Source organism: Lissotriton helveticus, chromosome 2_1 (assembly GCF_964261635.1).
Source record: "Lissotriton helveticus chromosome 2_1, aLisHel1.1, whole genome shotgun sequence".
Taxonomy (NCBI): Eukaryota; Metazoa; Chordata; class Amphibia; order Caudata; family Salamandridae; genus Lissotriton; species Lissotriton helveticus.
In genome coordinates this window covers 713,551,607-713,577,635 of record NC_136059.1, presented here as the reverse complement: position 1 = coordinate 713,577,635, position 26,029 = coordinate 713,551,607, and positions in this window count along the sequence as shown.

Genomic DNA, 26,029 nt, shown 5'->3' with positions numbered 1-26,029 from the left:
ACAGACCCGAACTCCGGGCATTCTGGGGCCGTGAAATGAAGGTAGGAACAAGGGAAACTACCCAGACGCACACCACCGTCACACCGCCGTGAGGGTAACGGCCCTGGAAATATGAATATCGGCACAAAAATGGCACAAAATGAATATCCACCGCTCAGCGAGCATAAACAGAATAACAGTGTGAACATCATGTCAGAGAATACAAAAATGTGACTTATCTTGGCTGCAAGCAGTGAAGAAAGAGAAGAAATGGACAGGGACAGAGGACTATCAGCACCTTGGGAGCCTGTGATTGGTGCAGATGATGGGACACTCTAGCTATGGACTCTATTGTTTTGTCTGTTTATTTATTTTACTTGACTACAAATGGCTGCGTTTCAATAAAATGAAGAAAGAATATCATAATCCTCGCCTCCAGTCCTTGCCATAGAATTCTCTTTCTGTCACACGTTTCTTCCTTTACTTAATTGTTCTCTTGTACAGCATAAAATTACACCAAGAAAGTGTCTCCAAAGTGAACAGTGCCTGAATGCAAAATATGCCATTACTGAGCCATCTTAGCCACCAGAGGGATATCTGTGCAGCACTACTGGTTTGTAAACTCTTCAGCGCCATAAAATAGCAGAGGAGAAGGCAGAGTGAACCCAAAATTCCTACAGGAAGTAATGTAAATTATGGGGTACCTAAATAGGGGTCCGGCGAAGCAGCGGCGCAACAAGACATGCTTGATCGATTTTCAGGAGTTCACCAGGAGTTTAAAGGTGTTTTCACCAGGAAGGGCCAAGATGCGAGGAAGCGTAGACAAGACTCCCGGTGCTAGGACAGGAAAAAAGCTATTGGTATCCTGGTTACATCCATTAGCGGCTCCTCGAGGGAGTGTTGTGGGGCAGTGGGGCGGGGTGAGGGAGGGGCCAGGTGGGGGGTAGTACAGTCCGGAATTGGGCCGAACGGAGTTGAGTAAAGAAATAAATAAATAAAACGAATTACATTGCGCGCGCTGCAACGCCAAATCAGTGCCCACCGCCCGCAGCACTCCCTCGAGGAGCCGCTACTGGTTACATCCTCCCGGTGCCACATGAAAATGATCTCATGACTCACCGCACCAAAGTGGAAAATCCTGGATAAGACCTGGCTGGACCGCCTTGCTGTGCTGCAGAAGTGTGAGCTTAATGGCGGCGAGTAACTCTGCTTTTAATGTTGAGCATGCCTTAGTTCTTCCCATGCCCGGTGATCTCTTTTGTTGTGTTTTATCCTGTTGTATTTGTAATTCTTCAAGTGTTCACGATTTCCCTTTTTGATATGTGATGCTTAGTGTGTTTGAAAAATGTTTGCCATAGATAAAAACCAAGACAAATGTGTTCCCACAATTTGGGGATTCCAAAGGTAACCAGGGTTTCTAGTTTAACTAGAGGGACCTGGAATACCTACCCAAAATTTGCTTTTGTACTAGACAGTGTGTGTGGTGTTTTTGTCTCTAGAAAATAGCATCAGCAAACATTTACTGTGCTAATCTTTCCAGTTTTCACAAAAACCAAGACTTGTAAACAAAATCATAATTTATTTACCGCAGGTTTTGCAGTTTTCTAAGTGGTGGTGAATACTTCATATTGCTGCAATTTTTACATACCTGCAATCTGTTGGGGAAAGATGCCTAAAAGCAGCAAGTGAGACCAGAAAGTTACACATTTCTGACAATAAGGCAACATTTTTAATTCAGCAAAGCATAATTTTTGTAGATTGCTCATGGTGTTCTCAAATACACCAATTAAGTAGGAAAAAAGAGAAATAGGTAAAAATGTTTTAATAACAATATTTTATGCGTTTGGATTAGCCTCCAGTGCTAAGTTTTTGCACTGAAGGCTAATCGAAACACATAATATATTGCTGTGTCAGTTGAACTCTTCTATAATGCAGTGATGTACAGAGTTTGTACAAAAACACTCATTACTCACCGACATCAACCAAGCTTTGGCTTAATATTTTTTATTGTATTTCAACGATTTCATGACATATTTAACGAATAAGAAATGGGTATGAAGGAAAGCTATACATTTTATCAATATGCCCAACCATCTGAGTTTAGGAATAGAATGGATGCAATCACAGTTTCTTAACCAGAATGCCATGCAATTCTCAAAGTAAAAACTCAATTTCCTCTTATTTATGTGACTGAAGACTCTAAAGCTTGCAGCTAACAGCACATACTGCAGTTCTACTACATTCTAACACTTGTAATAAAAAAGGTTCCTCAAATTCTTAGTTGGGCGTATCATACTAGACAGGGTCCGGTCAAAACATGGACATTGTGAAGTTGATGTTTTGACAATGTGGTCTTGACATAGTTACAGTTTTGGTCTGTTCCATTCACATGCATTTTGCACAACCCACATATGGGTTATTGTTTTTCTCAGGCAATGTGGAAATTCAGGAAGGTAGGGTTTTTGCCATTGGCAAGAAGTACCAGAGATGTCTGTCACATAAATGTGTAGAAAATTGTTTTTTACACATATGCTGGTATTTGCTGCGCATTATAATCAAGAAAATATGCCGGAAACAGTGCAAGCCAAATCATGCTGGATTTCTAAAAGTCTCTAGTATGCAAAAATGCTGAAGACTGTTATGACTCCCTGGGTGCCGGTTGCCACAAAACTCAAATAGTGCAGCCATTTACCGCTGAAAGTGAGAGGACAGTGGTGATAGAGCAAGGTTTCATACGTAACGAAACTTGCTTGTATTCAGCCCTCTCGAAATAACATGTAACTTATTAATCAACATGTTTTGTATTACTAATAATTGCACCACACGACATTTCTAGTATCTAGGGGAAGCTTGCATATGAGCTTTTACTAACAGTAACCCGAATGCATTAAAATGGCCGCCGAAAATGCGGGAACTTTACTGCGCATGCGTCTGCCACATCTACGTGGTGTGACGTATCTCTGCTTCATGTTTTACACACTAATGCATATGATTCTGCTTCAACTAAAATTTGTTCGTTCTGCCTAACTATTAATGCTTTAGTTAAAATAAAGTAATGGGAATAGAGTAGAAATAAGTGGTCTACAGTGCATTCATTTACTTTCGTATTCTAATATGCTTCTTTTTGTCTTTGCTGTTAGCTCGTATTTGGGCCTGATGGATGCTTATGAACTCCATCTTGAAAGAGCTGCGTCTGCGCAGAGGAACTCAAAAATCCCTGAAGCATTGGCATTAAAACGCAGCCAAGTACTGACATACTCGTAATATTCAAGGGAAGATGACCGTCTGACCCCACAAGAGGTGGAAAATATGAACTGATCGAATACATTGTTCACAATATTGCAACAAATATTGCTGGGTGGAATAAAATACATGGGAAAGTAAATTTATGGGTGGGAACATTGATCAACGTTATTAAACGAGAATGATTTCATACTAGTATGGTGTGATGACCTCTCCTCGCCTTTCTGACCAATCAAATGAAGGGAATACACAAATTTACAACACTGGGGGGTGGTACATTGCCCTGGAAAATAGTATACCCAAGATAGGCTTAGTCAGTTAGATTGTCCGACTTGTCACAGACCTGTCACTGACCAACATATGCTGAATGAGAATCGAGAGCAGGGTGCTAGTCGACCACTCTGTCAGAAGAATCAGGAGTTTGCTGAGGGAGAAGATTCGATGACTCAATCGGGGTCCGAGTGTTAGTCGCAGAGAGGGATGTGACATTGGCGTTGCACTTAGCTGAGGTTACCTGTCCTGTCCAGATCTGCACTTGTCCTGTCCTGTTTGAATCTGTCCCGTGGGGAGCCCTATTTCTCTTTTGTATCAGCCCATGGCCAGGGTTGGTCCTCGGACCATTCTAGGTAAATATAATCTGTGTGGGTATGTCCTTGTGCTGTTTCCCTTTCTCACCCTTCCCAGGTACCAATGTCTAAAAGTTCCTCTTTAAAGTCTTGCAGAACTATTGCTTTAATAATTATTTTCTTAATTGAAAAACTTTCAATCTCATTTGTATGGTTTATAATTCACACAATTAGGCATAGATAAAGAGTTTAAACTTTTTCCCGAGTCACTGGTTATTTTATAAAGGTTAATGTTTATAATACTACCTATTATTCTAACTTCCTTTTACAATCCCTAGGACTTAGGATACAGGTATCAAGGATTTGGTAAGTTATGGTGCACAGGTATAAGTCTTAAAAAAAATGTAAAAAAATCCTGACAGGCAGGAAGTTAAGCCAGGATTACCGGTTCAAGGTGTGAATGTTTTATGGGCCCAGGTGAGTATGTTAAAATTGATCTGGTAACCCCGTGCGCGCCATCAGTGGATGTTTCTATGTTCAGTTTTGAATGTCATAAGTCAATCTAGGCAAGAACACTTATTGGATTCCTCTTGGTGTCTCCTTTTCAAAAATGCTTGGTTTTAGTAGGATTCCCTAGGTGCCAGCCACCCACTGCCCTAATCACAGTGGCATAACAAAGGTCCCCCCAGCTGCTGCAAAGCGGGCGGCCTGAGTGCCAGAGGGGCCCCTTAGCACAGTATTCTGGCCTGAGAGCGTCTTCATGAGTGCGGAGGGAACCCCTCCATGTACTCAGTAGGGTCCCCCCTCAAATTTCGTTACACCACTGCCTAATGATGCAACCATACCACATTTAAGGAGAGAGTAAATGTTGTGCTTTTAAGCGTAGTTTTTATGGGCCTCATTTACAAAGGCCATTGTACCGCCGTGCGTCACCTTTTTTTGATGTGTGCCTTCCCATACTTTCAAGGCCATGTAAACTCACTCTGGGTGACTTTTCATGTCTTTGTAAATATTGGCCCCTTTCACGCATTACTCTGCATGAAAGGGGCCTCCATAGGTGTTGCTGTGGGTGCTCCCACGCAACATCCATGGAACCTGACACATTCCCAGATTTGCACATTTTTGTAAAGTTGGTAATGCGTCAAAATCCTACGCCTCCCCAGGAGAGGTGTAGAAGTGGAGCAGTGAGGTGATTTATTTTAATTTCGCCTTGTTTTTTCCTCTTCCTATGCGTGCAGCATTCTTCAACATGCATAGAAAGAGGAACATTACTTCAGTGATTGTTTTTGTGTAGGAAGGTGTCCCATCCTGCACAAAAACAGTCATCCCCGTAACGCAGGCACCCTTGAAACATGACGAAAGGGTGCCTGCGCTGGCGCATGGCTGCCAAATGTGCACCAGCGCAGGGGAAAGCACACGGATGTGTCGTATTGTTGTTAATATGATGCATCCCTGTGCTTTTAAAATTATGCAGTTCAGTGCAGCAAAATGGCCTGTGGTGCCATGCTATGTCATTTTTTTGTAAATGAGGCCGTCTGGCTGTAAAACAATCTGAGTAAAAAAACATACAGGCAGACATAGATGGAACACCATTCCGGGTTCCCCTTGGCTTCCAGTTTTCACAAGTACTCAGACTTGTAAGGTTTCCTGAGTGCTAGTTGACCTAGAGCCCAAATACTGCAGCAATCCCCAGAGGCAAGTAAGAGAGGACCATCAATCTGCCTCCCTAAGAAAAAGAAAGACCTCCTGCTGCCTGGGATTGATGAGTGAAACAAAAGGCTATGAGGGAAACCCTCCACCACATTTCTTTTCCTGTTTGTTTTCTAAGGAGGTCCAATGGACTTCATGTCTACTACCACTCCCCATTGGATAGACATCCAATGTACATCCTAAGAAGTGTAGAAGAAGGTCCTGGGGCCTCGGAAATTGTAGTTCCATCCAATGTCAGAACGGACTGCCTCCATCACATACCTTTGTGTTTTGTTTTCCCATGGTTGCTGCTTTTCCCCAATCTGTCCACCTTAAGGGGAGACAAAACCCACCTGACCATCAGAGGAAAAGTTTAAAAAGTAATACGGTGGGGTCTAGCCAGAAATAGCATTGTGATGGAGACCCCATCCATGGACACCAGACAGTCTTTCTGTCCACTTACCAGGTCAGATAGATGAGTTTATCCTCATCCTGCAAACCCCAGGTGGACAGAAAGCCCATCAGACCATGAAAGAAAAGAAATGGGGCAGGGCATGCCCATCCTGCCATTATGCTACATCCCCACCATCAAATCTTTCTGCAGCCCAGTGGCCAGGTGGTCAGATAGGCGAGGGGGATGTCACTTGAAAGGGGTTAACATGATAAATGGAGGATGAGTGTGGCCCATTCTTCACCTGGGGAGTTATGAATCTCTAAACATTGGTGTTGCCCCTTGGCTGGAGTGAGATAAATGCAGCATTGCTTCGAGAAATAGATGAGAATTGCATCCTGTTGCCTCGGTCTATGCATCTGAGGTCTCGAAACCCAGAAGATTAATAGATGAGGGAGACAGGAAACCAGAAAGCAATGTGCCTTGACTTGTGATATTGCTGGCTGAAGACCTGGTGATAGATGTGGCACCCTGCAGTGGAAACAGCTTCCATATCCCATCCCTGGAGGGTTGAGCTGACATGGCGGCCAGTAGAAGAAGAGGGTTTTCTCTGAAGATTGGAAATCTCCCACCACTAGTTGCAGGAGATTTATCGAAAGGCTATAGTCCATATGTGCTGTGAATGGTACTGGTATACTTGTTGGCCAATGGATGTGTAAGGGCGAGGAGGTGATAAAATTAATTCAGACATGTTTAATTTCATTTCACAAGGGTGGCGCATGTGAGACCATGGACATACCATATGAAACAGATGTTTTCCTACTATAGTGAAAGAGTTCATATTCCTAGTTCTTAAATTGTGCCCCAGACTCTGGGCCCCTAACATGTTTTACCTGCCAAAGCTACAGGTGGTTTGTGAGTGTGGACAATCCCAGGATTTGTGCTGCTCTCCCAGGCTGCTGGCACATAGTTTTGGATACACAGAATTAGAAGAAGCACATACCATAGTAAGGTAGGAGAAAAGGCATCCTGGTAAGAAAAAAACTAGATTTCTTATGAGAGTTTCAAACATTTTTAAGTGAGTATCGGGGCTTGACAAATGAGTCTTCGGCCAATGGATATTTGTGGCATGCTGGTGTTTTTGATGTTCATTGACATGGTACTGAATGAGACACTGAGGCTACAGATATAGTTTGCCTGATTGACAGATGAAAATAGCTTAATGTCATGTTTGCAGTGTGTCTCCATTTACAACATAGGGGTGGGTTGCAGTGATGTCACTGGGAATGTTGAGTGACTGCACCTGCAAACAGTGTGCATGGCGAGTGAGGTCCACAAAAACCTGCCCAGCAAACCATTAAACAGACCCAAAAACAGCCACCAAAACAGCTGAATGGTGACCTGTCAGGCTAGTTCTTCAGCCACTGCAGTCTTGCCCTGTACACCAGTCTAACCCTGCAAGTAAATAGACATTGATTAAGTCAACTCATCAGAAATCCATAGTGTTAAATTAACATGAAAACAATGCTGTTTTTTTAAATTTCAAATCATTTTCATTGAGTTATATGAAAGCACATATAATAAGGACATTCATAATAATAATAAAGAAGAATAAGAATAAGTAAATCAATTAAATTGGGGAAAACAGACACAGAGACCACGTAATTAAATAAATATGAACTATAAACTATCAAATATAAATTATAAAGTGCCCAGCCAAGATATCCGCAGTTAGTTCGTGGAAAACATAGAGGTAAATGAGCCAGCATAGTTCACCATGCGAGTTCACAGGGGTATACAGTGCAATATGTAACATAAGTGTGTCAAGTATTTACATCCTACGCAGTTATAGAGGCATGAGTTACTATGAAAGCATGAGTTACAAACAAGATTGGAGATTTTCATGGTGGGTCGGATGAGAATGATGAGGCAACAAGGCATTTCCAGAGTTTCCTGTGGGTTTAACGCCATGGAGAAGTATGGAGCGCAGCATTGTCGGCTCCTCTGAGGGAAGATAGCCATTCTTGCCATATTCTGAAAGACACATCATTGGTGTTTTTCCATTTGCACAATACAATTTTACAGGCTAAGGTAAGCATGAGGTCTAGCAGGTACCGGCCATTTACATTTCCGAGTTTAGGGTCCAGGGCACATAATATAATTTATGAAAATTCCCTTAGAGGGGTTATGTTGAAGGTGTGACTTATACATTTGTAAACCATGTCCCAAAATGTTTGTAAAGTAGGGCAAGTGAAGAGCATGTGGGAGAGGTTACCAACATTGGATTTAGAGTTTCAGCATGTCTTTAATCGATTTGTATCAATAGCAATTTTCTTCATCCTAACAAAGGACTGTAATGTGGCAAGAATCAATGTGGGAACATCTTCACACACACACTCACACATACACATTTGTTTGTACATAGATAGAGGTTGGTGACACCGATGGTGGTCAGGAGAATGGTATGAGCTGTGTGAGGAAAAAATTGAAATAACACTTGTAAGTACATTTAGAAGAATACTTACCATCATCCATTCATCCGCTGTTCTACCAGCACCGCAAGAAGTACAATGCAATTGGAAATGGTACAGTTGGTTGATAGGTTTACAACACAAGTACTACATGATGATTTAAATGCACTATACGTGATGATACCAGGAGATTTGTTACACGGTTTCTCATTGTTAGACACGGTGTAATGTGTACAGACAAACATGGGATGCTGAAAGAACTAGTAGTGACAGACAAAATATGTACTGTTGATGTAGCATTTATCTTCAGTGTGTGTGTAGGACTGACCTGGTTGTATGAGAAAGATGGACTGTGGCCCCAGTCTTAGTTGTGTCCTTGTCATACTAATGATGTTTTCGTCCTTCATATGGCACACAAACATGACCTAGAAAGAGGAAAGGAGATGACTGGTGACATTTAATATTGATAGCTCTGTGTGTACGCAGCTTTATAGGTAGTTGTGTTGCTACTTTTGTTTCAGTGTATCTTTTGTGCTGTGTTGCACGCTTTGCACTTGGATATTTATGTGTGATTGGCATGCATTCTGGTGGCATGTATTGTGATGTTTGCAGAAGTTGACATATGCTTCTCCTGGGATTCCTAAGTTTACCTTACCTGGACTAATGTTAGTAGTCTGTGGAACTGGTAAACTATATAGTGGGTATGGATGCATTGTGTCAAGGATATGTTGCTCCGTGGGGAAAGTCTAAGGCATTATCTGTTGTGCCAGCAGAGGGTACTGCTGCTACCGAACTTGTCCTTGACAAAACTCTTTTTCTATCTCCTCGTTTTTTACCTCCTTCAAAGAGTGTGAGACTACTCCAATACATTCAGTGTATGAATGACTTCTACCACTTACTGCCATTAGTCAGCTCCACTGAGGGTGTGTGGAGGCATCCTAGGCTGTCAAATACAACAGATCTTCTGCCCCTCCTCAATGAAGTTTGTCTTCCTCTTGAAAAGGATGGTTTGGATCTCTAATGATCTTGAGATTATTTGACCAAACATATGTAACACAAGGGCATGGACCTGGGAGTTGCCTCTATTTATGGACTTTAGTGTGTTCTTGCTAACTGGTGTATTGTATTGTCAAGTGTGGTTGTTTTATTATGTCTCCCAGTTTAGGATACTGTGCTGTGGGTATATGGGTACATTGCACAACAGTCTGTCTATGTCAGGTACTCAAGGTACATTGGATCTCCAAACATAGCTTTACATGTAGTAACATTACATTTGTAGTTTCATACATATGCTAATCACAAACTAATTTGGTGGATTGGCCTACACCTACTTGCACTGAATGATATATAATTATTTTTTTGTTAATTGAAAAAGTTGTGATAATATGTGCTGTCACTTACATACTTCTCTGTATACATATTGTTAGGCTCCAATTTTTCCCATTTTGAGGTGGGCCCCAGGTCTTTTGATACATTTTGCACTCCCCGAGGTCTTCCCACTTCTGAGATGCCAGTGATACAACGGCCAAGCTGCACCATGTTACAATAGCTCAGTGGTTCCTAAACTGTGAGCCAAAGTAAGCGGAAGATGCCTGATTAATTTTGTTAAACTTGTTAATAGTTTCATTTTTTCCCAGATCCATTTTACACCAATGCAAGTTATCAGGGAAGAACAATTGTCCTGTCTATTAAACACATTAAGTATTATTAAGTATTGACACTTGTACTTGAACCATGGACACTTCCAGTACATATTTCTTTCAGTACACACACATTTCCAGACAGACCTGCTCTCACCTTGAGTACAAGGAATTATACGGCAACATTTGGAGACAAGAAAGAGGAATGTTTAAATAAATAATAATAAGAGGAATTTATTTGGCTTGCATTGATTTGGAGGCAATTTTAGGGAAGAGACAGCAAAAATAAAGCTGTATGTGGTTTAAAAAAAATCATGGGTCACCCTGCTGACACAGGTATGTTTAAAAAAAATCATGGGTCACCCTGCTGACACAGGTATATTGGCACATATGAGATGTGTAGAAATGGAAGTGCATGCAAATATTCTTCAAGCGCAGAAACACTTTGGCAAAGGGGCCTACATGCATATGGGTGCTATCTAGCACTGTAAGTGGGTACTCTAAAAAAGGCATGGACAAAGAAGTGTAACTAGGAATATTTCATTAGAGGTGCCACCTTAGTAATACAATACACCCTGCATATATGATTATAATACCTTCATCAACTTCATCGCAATTATTTTCAGGGAGAAAAACGCAAGTACTCCCTAGGCCGGGCTTACATCCCCACCATCCTCCAAAAAAAGTAAAAGTGGGGAGCCATTGGCAATGGCCAATGACCGAAGGGAGCCGCGGGTCAAAAAAGTTTGAGAACCACTGCAATAGCTCATCTGCCTTCAGCTGCCGTCCTTCTCAGCTGATGGTCCTAACTGGTTCTGTTTCCCATTATTGACAAATGCTGGAGGTGTTCAGTAAGGACATCCACAACCTCTCCTCTGCTTATAGTCTCTAAACATCATAGGCGGACTGCTCTTACTTATGAGACATTTCACGTATGAATGATTATTTATATATATATATATATATATATATGAAAGAAGGCACAACAAATGCACCCCTCGTCTTGTGCAGGTTCAGAGCACCTAGGTTTAATGAGCACTAACGTTGAATAAAGCATTGATTTACTGTCAAATTTGAAGGGTTTCCTTTGCATCATTTTTGTGGAAAGTGCCCCCACTCTCCATCCTCACAACTTTGGGTGTCAACATGCAAAGTTCATTAAACACAAAAAACCCATCAAAGCATAACAAATGAAACTGCCGGTATTGTTCCAAATAAACAAAAAAAATCCAAATAATGCTGCAGTCATCATTGGATGCCCCGCACAGTCTGCTACCCTCATTAATGAGCTGGAAATGCACACCTGCTCCCAGCGGTCCCCGGGAGACGGTGAGTGCTGAGCTCACAGATGATAACGCCTGGGGCCCGCTGTCTGGGTTTCAAAGCCCTAGAGTTACCTCCCAGACACACGTGAAGCTGGTCGAGCAGGCGGCGGTGAGTGATGGGCCTGCAGCGCCGGTGTCATTCCCAGCTCTGCTGGCAGATGCTCCTTTTCCCTTACGCCCTTCCCTTGAATTTAATTCCGATAAGGAGACCAATTTTATTTATCTGTGACATTGCTCTAATGACATTGGCAGTACCAAAGTCTGACAACTATGAATGCGAAGAAAACATATTAAAGCGATTTATGTTGAGATAAAGCGATTCCATTCTGAACTTAATATCATTCAAAACACAGCATCCCCGTTCGCGCGCGCATCTGGGAGTCCTCTGGGTTACTTACCTCCTCCGGCACGGCTCTGCGCGGCGCTCAGATCTCGCCCCCGGTCGGTGCTCATCCAGTGGGAACAGCCTAATCACCCGCAAATACTATTTACTCTCAAACCAGAGCTCGTTTGTACAGCTAACAATAAAAGCATAACCTGGTTTTGTGCGCACACGGATCTCGTGACACTCCCTTGATGTTTTGAGATTCCATGAAATAATTTTTTTTTTTCCCCATCACAGTTTTTCTTCAAAAAGGTAATAGGATATGGTCTCTAATATATGCCAGTCTTGTTTTTAAGTGTTTGATGAGTTTGAAATAAATGTAATCAACGTGTTTTATTGTTCGCACTAAAACTCCTTGGAGCTTGCAGGAGCTTTCTAGTAATCGAAATCCAAAACAGTATTCGATATTATCAGGAAGGCTGTGTGTCATTTGAATAAACAAGAACATTGCATTAAAGGAAATAATGTATGGTTGGGCTCCTTAGCCTGTATGAAAAGGGCTATCTCACAGATGCTCTGTCTCATAGGAAGCACATTACAGAAGATACTTACCCTTATATTAGGACAGAGACAGATCTAATAAGCTTTTGCAATGCAACAGGTCTCGCATCAGCTAGAGTTAGAGTTATTGGCATTGTAATACAATTTAGTTTTATGTTTTTGGTTTTTATTTGGTTGTAAATGTATTTGACAGATAAAGAGCTGCATGTATGTGTGGAGCAAGTATGTGTATTGTAGCTTATGCTCAGTTAGTGCTGATGGTAATAGGTGTATTTAGCCGTAGTGTGCATTGTTTGAGTATTGCAATGAATAGTTGCTGTGATATAATAGCATTTGTCGCATTAGCAATGGTAGCAATAATGTGGATTGTTAGTTGTGTTATAGTATCAGTTGTACACAGTGTAGTGTTGTAATAAGTAATAATGTGTTTGTGTATATTAGTATAATGTTGTTTATGTTTTTAAGCGTTGTAGGCATGAGTGTTGCATATTAATAGGTGTGGTGTGACAATTGCTGTGGTGACATCCATTGTGACAGGCAAATAACAAAGGGAAAGCTGAGAGCGTACAAAAATGGCCAGTTCTAACGCACTGCTTAACTAACATCCACAGGATCGCAGTGTTTCCCAAGAAAAGATGCTTTGCAAGCACCAAAGTGTATGTAAAGTCATCCAATAAGTGAAAACTGAGGCAAACCCAGCCAATGAGAAGCAAGGGCTCGAACTGACAGGTAGTTCACTAACCAAACATTCACAGTCACGTGACTCAGATCAGTGCTCCGCAGCTAAGCCTCACCGCCTAAGTGATTCTGCTGAAAATCTGCCCTTGAATGCTGTCCACCTGCTCCGATGAGGCCTCCGCAACCCCACTCAAACCGAGGGTGAGGCACAAAGTATGTGCTGCGCTCCTGCTGGCGTCACAGTTCTTCACCATGCTCAAGGCAGTACAGCGTATGAAGTGATAATATAGTCAGGCACATCTCAGCAAAGGCCTAACAGTCACAATGGCACCCACAGTTAAACACTGCCATACTAGTGCCAGTAAAGAGACTCACATACACGTCTTGTTTCACTGATTCCTCACTCCAGGTCACGAAGTGCAGTCTTCTTCACCCCCGCTGCCCTCGATGCCATTGCAAGTCTTGAGTTGACACGAGATGGTGCAGAGCACACACGTCAGGGAATGCCCAATGGTCTGGTCGTTAATGAAGATTTACGACCGCCAACCCATTGCTTGTCTCAGATCACACATGTCCATTTTGTTATGCTGACTGCCCTTGGGTCTCGACGCGTAGTCTTCCCCAATTCACACGGTAATTACAAGATAAAACGGCTGTATTTACCTCCATGGGTTAATGTTGATAGGGATCTCTGACCTTATATGTCTCATGCACCCGGTGGTATTATCGCTAAAATTGTAATAATTGAAGCTCACTCTCTGAATACCACTGAAGGGTTGAGGTTATTGTAATAAGGAGGAACGTTGCGCCGCTGATTGCAACAACTCCATGAGTGCCGTATTTTAAAACATCACACCACTGATGTAAAACATAATTCTAAAAATGCGCCATGAGTGCCGTATTTTAAAACATCGCACCGAGGTAAAACATGATTCTAACAAAAACGCCCCATGACGCCATGCGCCATGGAGAGCTAATAAGTGGGATACCACAGCATAGATACTACTTAAAAGCCACACACTAAAAAAACAATTAAAACGCCCTGCTGTTTGCGAAAGTGAAAGCGAAATGTCAATGTTAACTGCAGGTATAAAACGAAATTCTGAGGTTGTGTAATCGACGTGCGATATGGAGAGCTATAGTATAGAGGAGAACGCAGCGCCGCTGTTGTGCAAGATAAATATGCAAAACATGTTTGTGAGGAACGTTTTGCCGCTGATTGCAACAACGCCATGAGTGCCGTATTTTCTGATTGCAACAACGCCATGAGGGCCATATTTTAAAACATCACACCACTGATGTAAAACATAATTCTAAAAATGCGTCATCAGTGCTGCATTTTAAATCATCGCACCACTGTTTACAGAAATGCAGCTTTGCTGCTATTGCCATTGAAAGTATATGTGCAAACAGGAAAATATGTCACGCCCTGCAAAATTTCCAGTCCGGGTGGGCAAGGCAAAAGGGAGACAGGGAGGGAACAAACAAAACTCACTTCCAGGAAAAAGCGAGCGTTTATGACGTGTGCCAATAAAAAGCATGGGTGGAGCTTCCACCCCACTTCCAAAGAACACCCACAGAAAACCAACAACAATAGATCTCGCTAGCAAGCAGCGCATGCGCTGCAATGCCAGGCGAGACCTAAAAACTCTCAATTAATGGGGCTGTCCGTGAATAGAATAAAAATGTTCTCTTCAGTCAATCCTGCATCACTGACAATCCTCAACAAAAGGCATCCTAGAATATTTCTTTGTTTGATGTCATCTGTTGGGGTTTTGAAACTTGGTGACATCATTCACCGGATGGTTCCTTTAATTTTCCCAAATCTTTCTTTTGTAATTCAGCGATGATAAAGATTAAAGGGCTTGTGCTGTGGCTGAGCTGTGCAGGCTATGGGATACTGCTGATCACTTCTGGAGGGACCCCAGTATTGAGATCACCTGTCAGGACTTAGTTTTTGAAGTACAAGCCTGAGGTTACTCACCTTTTGCATCAGAAGCATTATAGAACATCTTCATGCCTGTCTGTATCTAGCGCACGCTGTAGCCTGCCCTTTTGTGGTATCTGGGTGGATTCTATACACACTCCTCAGACAAGCAAAACAGCCTATTTTGGTGAAGTGTATGGAATCTATCAAAACTCCCTTTCCTGGTATTACATGCCTACGTGCAATGGCCTGATATAAGCTAATAGAACCACTCTGATCACTCATACACAACACCAACACGTTTCACACATAGGCCTTACTGCAAACCACCAATATTCCAACCAAGCACTCCCCATTTTGTAGAATGCTACCTGTCCACAAATGTACTTTGGAGCCCTTTTAGGGGTATGAAGCTCTATTTGAATGCATTAAAGATAAAATACAATACTTCCTGGGAACGAACCAAACACCTGATGCAACCATCCTTTTTAGGTTAAAGTATACCAGGCAGTGCAGCTGTCTGGTTTGTAAAAACATCTTGGCTGCATTCTAAATGATTCCCTGGGAATGCATTATGACCATTGCTTACCATTGACTTTGTGGTTTGTATCTCACATTTGCTTGCTTTCTATTTGAAGAATTTATTTGTATTAGTCTGTCCAGTCTGTCTTTGTCCTTCCCTTAGAGCAAAGCCTGTTCACGATTGCTCCTTGTATTCTTCCATAAGTGCTTGATTTCTGTAAACAGGCCTTTAATTTTGTTCTTATCTTGTCATGTTTGCTGTGTATTTAAAGACAGAGGTCAAATGTAATTCTCTGGCTTCTGAGGGAGATTCGTGTTTATTTTTCGTTGTCTAACTTCAAAGTGAGAGCATCTATGTAATAATTTGGAGGGCAGACATCTAATAAAATGCTATAAACAGCTCTACCTTAAAACTTACTCAGTGAAACTCTAATTTCGACACCAATTTCTTCCTCAGGTCAAATAATCTTTGCCACTGTGTTAGACTGGAGCACAATGCAAACATTCCTAAAATAATCATCAACTTACAGCATTTAATGTTCAGTCAATGATGAGAGGTTTTTTGAACTTAAAATCTTCATTTCTTATTAGGTAATTAGTTTGTATTTTTGTCTTTCTATTCAAGTTAGTCAGATAAGTGTGTTTCAGAAATGTCAAGAAAAGTTTGGTGAGGCAGCATACAAAATAACAGCGTATTCCATAAAGGAATTAGTCTCTACCTTAATCTAAAGGACCTTACCTATCCTAGCAAGAACCCATAAAGAGTTCCTTTTAGAAAGACCAATATAAATAATTTGGAGCAGTGGGTTAATAGCTACAAAAAGGTCGAAATCCCCATAAAGAGTAATTCTGGAAACTTAGCTGAGTTCCCTAACAGCTGCAGCAGCAACCGTCAAAACAGATAGAAGGCAATGATCATAGTAGTAGCTATGATAAGCATAAAGATCGGAAGTCTCTTCACAAAGGTAAGGAAAACATGACTAATCAGTTAGCAGTAGCTTACTGCAATTCGGGCTGGAAATAGCACAGAAAGTGCTAAAGGGAATGGCAAGTTAGGAGTATGTGAGATGCATTAGAAGAATGCCGTAACTCGCTAACTAGGAACACGTACTATAGAGAAGCACAAAACATGTTGCAAAAACAGGTGCGTAAATCATTTTCAACCAATGAGAAAGGATCTTCCGATGGTCCGTCATCATCTCTTTCGATTTCCACGATAAATGCCCATGTCGACATGAATGTGGCTACAAGACATTACAATAAGATACATCTAGGAAGGTTCTCATGCGAACCTTTGCAAGTCTCTTCTGTTAGCTGTTCAGTGTCCCATTGTGTAACAATGGACTGCTGTATGAAATGAAACATTAATATCTAGCATGTCCTAGTTAGATCATGGAATTTAAAACTATAGCAAGTATTTTCTTTCTTGAATACACTGGTTCATCATAAGCATGTGGCATAGAAATTATTTAAAATACGACAAAGTCACATAGTGTGAGGAAGAAAGAAATACATTTTGAAGTAAACAGCACATTTCACAATGATGTCAAGTTCTGCAGTTTAAATTATAACTCAGCATTTTCATAAAAGGATTAATTTTATTGGGGGGCGTGGCTTGCGCGCCGCTTCTGCATGGCGTGTCGCGCTTGAGCTCCGAGGCGAGTTCGGCCCGTCGAGCTAATTTCTCCGTTATTACCTGCCCCTAGTAGCGGAAAAAGCAGACTTCAGCAGCGGAACATGCAGGCAGCTGCTTGATGGGGTTTTTCTGATGTTTTGGACCACGGCTGCATGACTTCTACTTCACGCTCCTGAGAAGCTCGTTTTTCCTCACGGACAGCCGCCATTTTACCGCTCTTGACACTGCTGCAGTTTCTCCTCAGAAGCGCCGCTTTTGATACCATATTACAGTTGGAAGTGGCTGTCCAGGGGGTTTCGCCTTTGATGCCTGCAGTTGGTAACATTTATTACTTTTTTCTGTTATTTTCTTGCTGCTTGGCTGGGAATTCAGCTGTCCACGCGCTGTTTCTTTCAGTGCAATTCTCTCATGTAGGTGTAGTTCTTTTTTTCTACGAACTTATTACTGTGCTCCCCTGCGTTATTGTAGCTATTTACTTTTTTTTGCTGCGTGCTTGCCCTGCATATAAGTCCGCCGCTATTAATAAGTAGCGTCCATTGAGCTCAGTGTGCTATATCTTTTCTGAGACAGGCTGCGCAGCTATTCCTCTTTTCAAGTGGTTGTATACTCTCTTTTGGAGGCTGTTTCTTCATGGCTGCAAATATGGGGCGTTCCTCGACCAACAAAGACTCTAAGGATACTGCTTCGTCGCTAAAAATACTTAAGTCAGTGTCTCCTACACCTGAGTCTTCTCAGTCAGACACCACTTCCACGTTGGACACAATACTTGCGCGCCTCAATGAAGTACATGATATTGCGCAGTCAACAAAAACTAACACGGACTTATTACAAGTAGAGATGTCTGCTATCAGGAATGATTTTAAAGCCCTCTCTCTTCGTGTTTCTGGTACTGAATCACGAATCAGTTGTGCTGAAGATGGTATACAAAAACAATCCAAATCCCTCAACCACTTAGAGCGCTCAATGGCGGCATTGCGCAGAGACCTCACTGAGCAGAAGGACAGTAATCGTAGATCTAACCTACGTATTTTTGGTTTGCCGGAAGATTCAGAGAAATCATCTTCCTCTATGATAGAGTTCTTATCCCACTGGATTCCAGACACCTTACAAATCTCATTCAGCAGAGACTTTGAGATAGAAAGAGCACACCGTGTTCCAACGTTTCGATCTAAGACGGCTGCCCAGCCAAGAGCAATCATATTTAAGCCATTGCGGCATCAACATACTGAACTGATTCTCTCTCATATGCGGAAAGCTAAACAAGTCATCTGGGACGGACACCGGATCTCAATTTCTCAGGACTTTGCCAGAGATACCGTTATAAGGAGGAAAGGCTTCCTAAATCTTCGGAAACGTCTTTCTGAGATGGGTATTCCCTTTTCGTTTTCTGGTCCATCGAAGTTCCGCATTACCTACAAAGGTCGTTCCAGAATTTTCGATGAGCCGGCTGACCTAGCTACTTTCCTGGACAACCAGCTGGAAATAGAGATGGAGATTCAGAAAGCGACCTCACAGATTCCTGGTGCCTCGGGCACTTGAACTATCTCCTTCTTTTTCTATTGATATATTTTTCTGTATGCCTAGTTCTCTGCTCTCTATTGGTGTGCTTATATGTCGGTCTTACCTTCCAAGATTGTTAATGGTATTTTTCTGTTCTTCATATGTCCATTCTCATTTCTGTTCTCACCTTCTTCCTTACATTTATACTTGTTCGTTCTTTCTATACTTCTCCTCTTACAAGTACTTCTTCTTATTTTTATATGGTTCTATTACTCTTCTTTTTTATTCCGCTCTTTGTCTTTCATCCTTTCTTTATTAGTCTTCTTTTGCACCATGCCTTATATTTTATCTCTATAATTTAACTCTACCTTTTTTTTATTTTCTGTCTTTTGCCATTTTTTCCTTCGTATCACTTTTCTTCTCTCTTGCCCTTTCTCTTAATTCGTTATATTGATTTTTCTGCTGTGCATCATCTTCTTTCTTTCTTTTTTCTTCCTTTCGGATGTTGTATTACCTTTCTTTTCTCACATTTCCGTATATTCCTCTTTTTTCCACATCGACTTCATAGTGTTAATATATACAGTTATAAATTGTTTATTAAATATACAGTTACTTTTTGTAGGATATACATTTTGTTTGTCATGCTGAAATCTAGTGCTCATGATTTACCTCATGCTGATTGTTTCTTAGAACTTGTTTTACTCTATTTGGTACTATAACTATGTTTCTCATCATTAGACTGTTGGCTGAATGGGTTTATATCTTTTCTTAGCTATAGTTTGCCTATTTACATTTTTAAGATGTTGTGCGATGCTGCTTTTGTTTCTTACCAGTTCCCCTATTCCTGCTATCTGGTTACCATCTTTCTTTGGGGCTATTGCTATTAATTATTTATTCGCCTAGTACGGGTCCCTTACTCGCCTTTCCACGTTCTCCCTAGTATGATGTTGGTCTTTTTTAGGCCTTCCCTCCTGCTTCTTATCTTCCTCCTTTCTTTTCTCTTTTCTTCTCTTCTTCCTTTCTCTTTTTCTTGGGTTCCCCATTTGGACCTTCCCACAATGTTTCTTTTGTTTGATGATTGGCTCCTTGTAGTTCTGCCGTTGGTCTTCTTTCTGTCATCCATGTTGTCGTTTTTTGATTTTTATGTTTTTCCATGCCGGGTTTAAATGTATTATCCCTTAATGTTAAGGGGTTAAATCATCCGGTGAAGAGGTCGAAAATTTTAGATTATTGTAAATCCCTGTCGTCTGATTTGGTTCTTTTTCAAGAGACCAAGGTCACTAACAAAGAAGCGTTGTTTTTGAGGAAGGATTGGGTTTCGGGTGTTTGCTGCTCTGATGCCCTGGGTAAACGAAATGGAGTTATTACCTTAGTCTCAAAGAATTCTGGTTTATCGCTACTTTCTTCTGAGCATGACTCTGAGGGTCGTTGGTTGTTATCTAAATTATCGGATGGCCAGCATGAGTTGTATGTGATGAATATTTATGCACCTAATGTTGATGATCCGTCCTTTTGGAAATCGGTTACCAAAAAACTAAATGACACCCCGCACTCTGGCAATCTTATTGTTGGTGGTGATTTTAATTTACCAATGGACCCTTTTTTAGACAGGAATTCTGCATTCCAGTTTCGTCCTCCTAAATCCCACAAACAAATGCTTAACATGTGCTCCATTACTCATCTCCAAGACATTTGGCGTCTTCATAACCCCACTGGTAGTGATTTCTCTTTCTTCTCTTCGCCTCACTCTTCCTTCTCTCGTATTGACTATCTCTTAGTTCATTCTTCTCTTGTTTCATCTTCTTCTCCGCTTATACATCCTATTTTAGTCTCTGATCATGCTGCGGTCACTTTTACTTTATCATCGTTTGCCCCTAAATCACGCGCTCGCTCGTGGAGATTGAATACCGAAGTTTTACATGATTCTTCTCAGGTTGATGAATTCTCTGAAGCTATATATACCTTTTTTCATGAGAACGAAGGCTCTGTCTCTTCCCCAATTGTTCTATGGGATTCCTTTAAATGTACTTTTCGTGGTCAGGTCATTAAATGTATGTCCAAACGTAATTCAGATATTAAAAAAGAACTTACGGACTTGTCATCTGAAATAAAGACTTTGGAAGCTTCCTTCAGACATTCTAAGGATCCAACTTGTTTACAGCAAATAAAGTTACTTAAATACAAATATAATACCATTGTTACTAAAAGAGCCTATATTGGGGTACAAGCTCAAAAATCAAAGAAGTTGCTGTTAAAAAATCGAGCTGGGAAACTCTTGGCTGCTACATTAAAATTTCAGGACTTCTCTTTTAAATCCTCGCAGATCTCTTCTATTACTGACCACGCCGGTTCTAAAAAATTCCAAACACAAGAAATACTTGAAGTTTTTCGTGACTTTTATAATAAGTTGTATACTCCTTCTACTCAGTCCTCTTTTGACCAGTGTCAAGTTTTTTTAAAATCGGTTCCGATTCAGTCGGTCTCTGATGCTGATCGCTCTTTTTTAAATAAACCTATTTCCCCCGACGAAATTGAATCTGCGATTAAAGCTACTCGGTCTGGCAAAGCTCCAGGCCCTGATGGGTATCCAATCTTATTTTATAAAACTTTTCTCTCTACACTTGTCCCCAAATTAAAATCTGTCTTTGACTCTTTTATTAAAGGTGGGTCTGTCTCTGGTACGGCTGCTGAAGCTACTATAGTAGTGATCCCGAAAGAGGGGAAAGATCATTCGGATCCTAAAAACTTCCGGCCTATCTCTCTCCTTAACATGGAAGCGAAGATTTTTGCTAAAATCCTGGCCAAAAGACTAGAATCCTTTGTCCCTCTTCTTGTTCATCCTTCCCAAACTGGTTTTGTGAAAGGCCGTCTTGCGCGAGACAATATACGCACTTTCTGTCATGTTCTCGGTGCCGCCAAACGCTCTCAACTTCCTGCCGCGGCCTTGGCCCTTGATGCGGAAAAGGCTTTCGACAAGGTCTCTTGGCCGTTTCTTCGTGCTGTTTTATGCGCACACAATCTTGGCGACTCTTTCATTAATATGATTATGTCCTTATATTCTCAACCCAAAGCTAACATTAGAGTTAATGGTGCTACGTCCTCTTTTTTCAATCTTAGTCAGGGCACTCGACAGGGTTGTCCCTTATCCCCGCTCTTATTTTTATTATCCATTGATCCTCTTCTTCGGTTGATTGACCTACATCCTGATATCAAGGGTTTCTCTTTTGGCCCTCACTGTATTAAAACTGCTGCATACGCAGATGATGTTCTTATTTTTTCAGATGATATCGCTCTGGCAATCCCGGCTATTTCTAACATCATTTCCCTATTCTCTTCGATTTCAGGGTATACCCTAAATAAAGACAAGACGGAACTGTTCCCTTTGAATGCCTATTGTTTCCCCTCGCATATGGGCTCAGCGGGTTTTAAGTGGCAGTCTACACACTTGAAATATTTAGGAATTTATTTTTGTTCTGCTTTATCTACCACTATTGCTTATAATGAATCTCAGACTATACTTAAAGTGCGTCGTCTTTTGGATACATGGTCTCCGAAACATATTTCTTGGTGGGGTCGCCTCCAAACTCTCAAAATGATGATCACGCCGATTATTAATTTTGTTTCCTCCATGCTGCCGATTAAATTGTCAGATTCCTTTTTTCGCGAAATCGATATTCTGACTTCCAAATTTTTGTGGAATGACAAACGTGCTCGACTTGCATACAAATTTCTGCGTCGTCCTTGTGATATGGGAGGTTGTAATTTTCCTGATTGGGAGAAATATCAGACTGCTTTTTTGGCGTCTCAAGGTGCTTTATGGTTTTCTCCGCCATCTCTTCATGTTCCTTCTTGGCTGCTCATAGAACAGCATTTAGCATCTCCTTTGCCTACTGCCTCTTTTTGCACTGCATCTACTTTGCATATCCTATTTTCCCGGTCTATCATTCTTGATACAATTGCGGCGGTCAGGAAAATAGACAAGAAGGTGGCAATTCCGTTGCATAAAACCAGGTGGACATCTATCTGGCGGAACTCCAAATTTAAGCTTATCATTTCTCCCACCCTCATCTCCTATTGGGCAGACAAAGGAATCTCTCTTGTTAAACATCTCTATGGTGCTTCTGACGAACCATTACCCTTCTCTGCCTTGGCTCAGAAGCATTCGTTAACAAATCTTGATTTTCATACTTTTCTTAAAATTAAGGTGGCCATTGCCAAAGTTCGTCTTCATCCTACTTCTTCTACCATCTCACTTTTTCATATTTGGATCAAGTCTGGTCATGTTGCCTCCAAAATTTATAAATTTTTGTCCTCTGCTTCACTCCCTGAACAGACGGTTGCTCACCAAAAATGGTTGCATCATTTTGATCATGCCATTACAGAGCATATTTCCTCTGAAACTTGGCAATCAATTGGTAAATTCTCTCTTCGTAATAAAATCGCACCTTCTTTAATGCAGTCGAAGTTTTTTTCTATTAATCTCCTCCACTGGACGCCTGTGCGTCTTCACTCACTTAACCTTAAAGAGGACAACTTATGCTGGAGCTGTGGTCTGTTGGCAGGCGATTTTCCTCATATGTTTTTTCATTGCTCCTTGCTTCAACCTTTTTGGAACCTCATTCAGAAACATCTTTCTCTTATTTTTGGTATTGAGCTCCAACTTTCCTTCCCCGTAATTTTATTAGGCCCACTGGCTGCCCCTACTCCTCTCCCTTTAGATCCATTGGAGTTACAGTTGTTGGATCTTCTCCTGACTGTAGCGGTGAAAATTATTCTTATGGAGTGGAAATCCTTCTCATCGGTTTCCTATCATACGTGGTGGGCTTGGGTCTCCTTTTTACGCAGTGCACACACTTCGGTTGATCAAGCTCACCTCTCTCCATCTATTTCTAGTGGGGTTTGGAAAGCTTTGCATGATTATATGGAGTTGTCTTCCAAAGGGTTGGTTCCTCAGTTTCCTTTTGATGTGTTTGTCTAATTGTTGTCTGCTATTTGGTCTCTAGGCTGGGTTAGTCCGGTGGGAATCCTTCTTTTCTCTTTTTTCTCTTCTCTCTTTCCTGTCTTCTCTTCCTACTCGTCCTTTCTTTACTCTTTCTCTTTTCTCCTCTTTTCTTCTTTTCTGTTTCCTCCCCTATCCCCTTCTCCACATTTTGATAGTGTTACGTTTGTTTTATTGCCTTGATAGTGGCTTTTACTTGAATGAAATCTATATCTCCCACAGGCTAATGTTCCTTATCTATATATAATCTCTTGGTTTACCTCTCAATTTTAGCCCTTTTTGCATATGTCTATTGCATTGATTGTATCACTTGTATTGTATTTCATATTCATTATTCTTACCATTATTCTCATCAATAAAATTTTCTTGAAATCAAAAAAAAGGATTAATTTTATTAAAAGTATAGTAAAGAATTAGAATATTTTGTGGCTTAGCAGAGAAACAACAACAGAAATGGGAGCTTTTTGCAGCAATAAGAAGCATTTTCACTTTTTGCACATTTAATATAAGCACATTTTCCCTAACCACTATATTGACACACATTTTCTACGCTAGCATTAATTTACATTTCCATGTTATTATAAGGTCACATTTATTTAAAAATGTTCAACTTCTACACAATCCTGCTTGGTGCCAATGTGAGAGGAAAGGCTGTAGAATGTTTTTTTTTTTTTTAGCACATAACAAAAATTAAATGTCTGTAAATTAACTGGGCAAATATTTCAGAATATATTAAAATTAGGAAAACATAAAGCAGTACTTTTTTTAGAATTTCTGAAGTATGGAGGAAGCAACTATTTTAATATGATCAAAGCAAATCAATACATTTGGTAATCTCATTTACAGGCATTATAGTTTGTGCGCTGTATCGTTTCATCTGTAAAACTGTATGTCTATGCAAATGAATAGTCATTTAAATTGAAAATGTGTTGTCTGTGCAGTACTCTACCACACCATGCATACTCCACTCTACTTCAGTCCAGTTTGTGGCACTTAACTCCACTCTATGGCAGCCAACTCTAATTCACTCTACTTCGCTCTATGCCGGACCACTCTGTGATACTTTACTCCACTCAGTGCCAGTCTATTCTATGACACTCTGCTCCACTCTAAGACACTCTACTCCACTCTATGCCAGTCCACTCTATGACACTCTATTCCACTCTATAATACTCTACTCCACTCAATGCCAGTCCACTCTATGACACTCTACTTCACGCTACACCAGTCCAATCTACACCAGTCCACTCTATGACACTCCACTATATGCTACACCACTTCACTCTACTCTACTCTACTCTACTCTACTCTATTCTACTCTACTCTACTCTACTCTACTCTACTCTACTCTACTCTACTCTACTCTACTCTACTCTACTCTATGACACTCCACTCCACTCTATGACACTCCACTTTACGGCATTCCACTCTGCTTCACTCCACTCTACACCAATCCACTTCATTCCACTGTACTCCACCCTACTCTATGACACTCTACTCTATACCATGCCACTCTACTCCACTCCATTCTGTGGCACTCTGCAACGCTATACTCTATGCCACTCAATTCCACTCATCAATACTCTTTGGCACTCCACTCTATGTCACTCCACTATACAACACTCTATTACATTCTACCACACTTTATTCCACTCTACAGCACTTTACTCCACTCCGTGCTACTCCACTTTATGCCCCTCCACTGAATGCCCCTCCACTCTATGACACTCCACTCCAATTCACTCCACTCCACTCAATGCCCCTCCACTCAACGTCCCTCCACTCCACACCCCTCCACTCCATGCCCCTCCTTTCCACGCCATGAAACTCAACAACACTCCACTCTACACCACTCCACTTCACCGTACACGTGGATGTATACTACCCCACTCTGTCCTACTCCACTCTACCACTCTCCACTCTACAACCCCCACAACACTCTATTCCATGACATTCTACTCTACGTCACTCCACTCTATGACACTCCACTCTACGCTACTCTAGGCCACTCTATGCCACTGTAATCTACGAAACTCTATGCACTTTACTCCACTCAATACCACTCCACGCTACACCACTCCACTCTCTGATGCTTTACTTCACTCTACACTACGCCACACCACTCTACTCCACTCCGCAGCACTTCACTCAGCAGCTTTACTCCTCTCTACTGAACATCACTCCACCCTACCATCACTCCTCTCAATGACACCCTATTCCACTCTACTCTATTCCACTCTGTGTCCCTCTGTTCTATGCTGCACCTCTCTATGCCCATCACGTTGCCACACTCTACTCTATGACCCTCCACTCTGCGACACTCCATGATACTCTACAACCCTGCATGGCACTCTACTTCACTCTACTACACTCTGCTAGACTCTACGACACTCTACTATATGACACTCCACTCTACCTAGCTCCACTATACAACACGCCACTCTGCTCCATGCCACTCTCTCTGCCACTCTACACCACTCCACTTTCTCTGCCACTGTATTCTATGCCTCTCCACTCTATGCCATTCTGGTCCACTCTATGACACTTTACTCCACTCTACAACACTTTACTCCACTC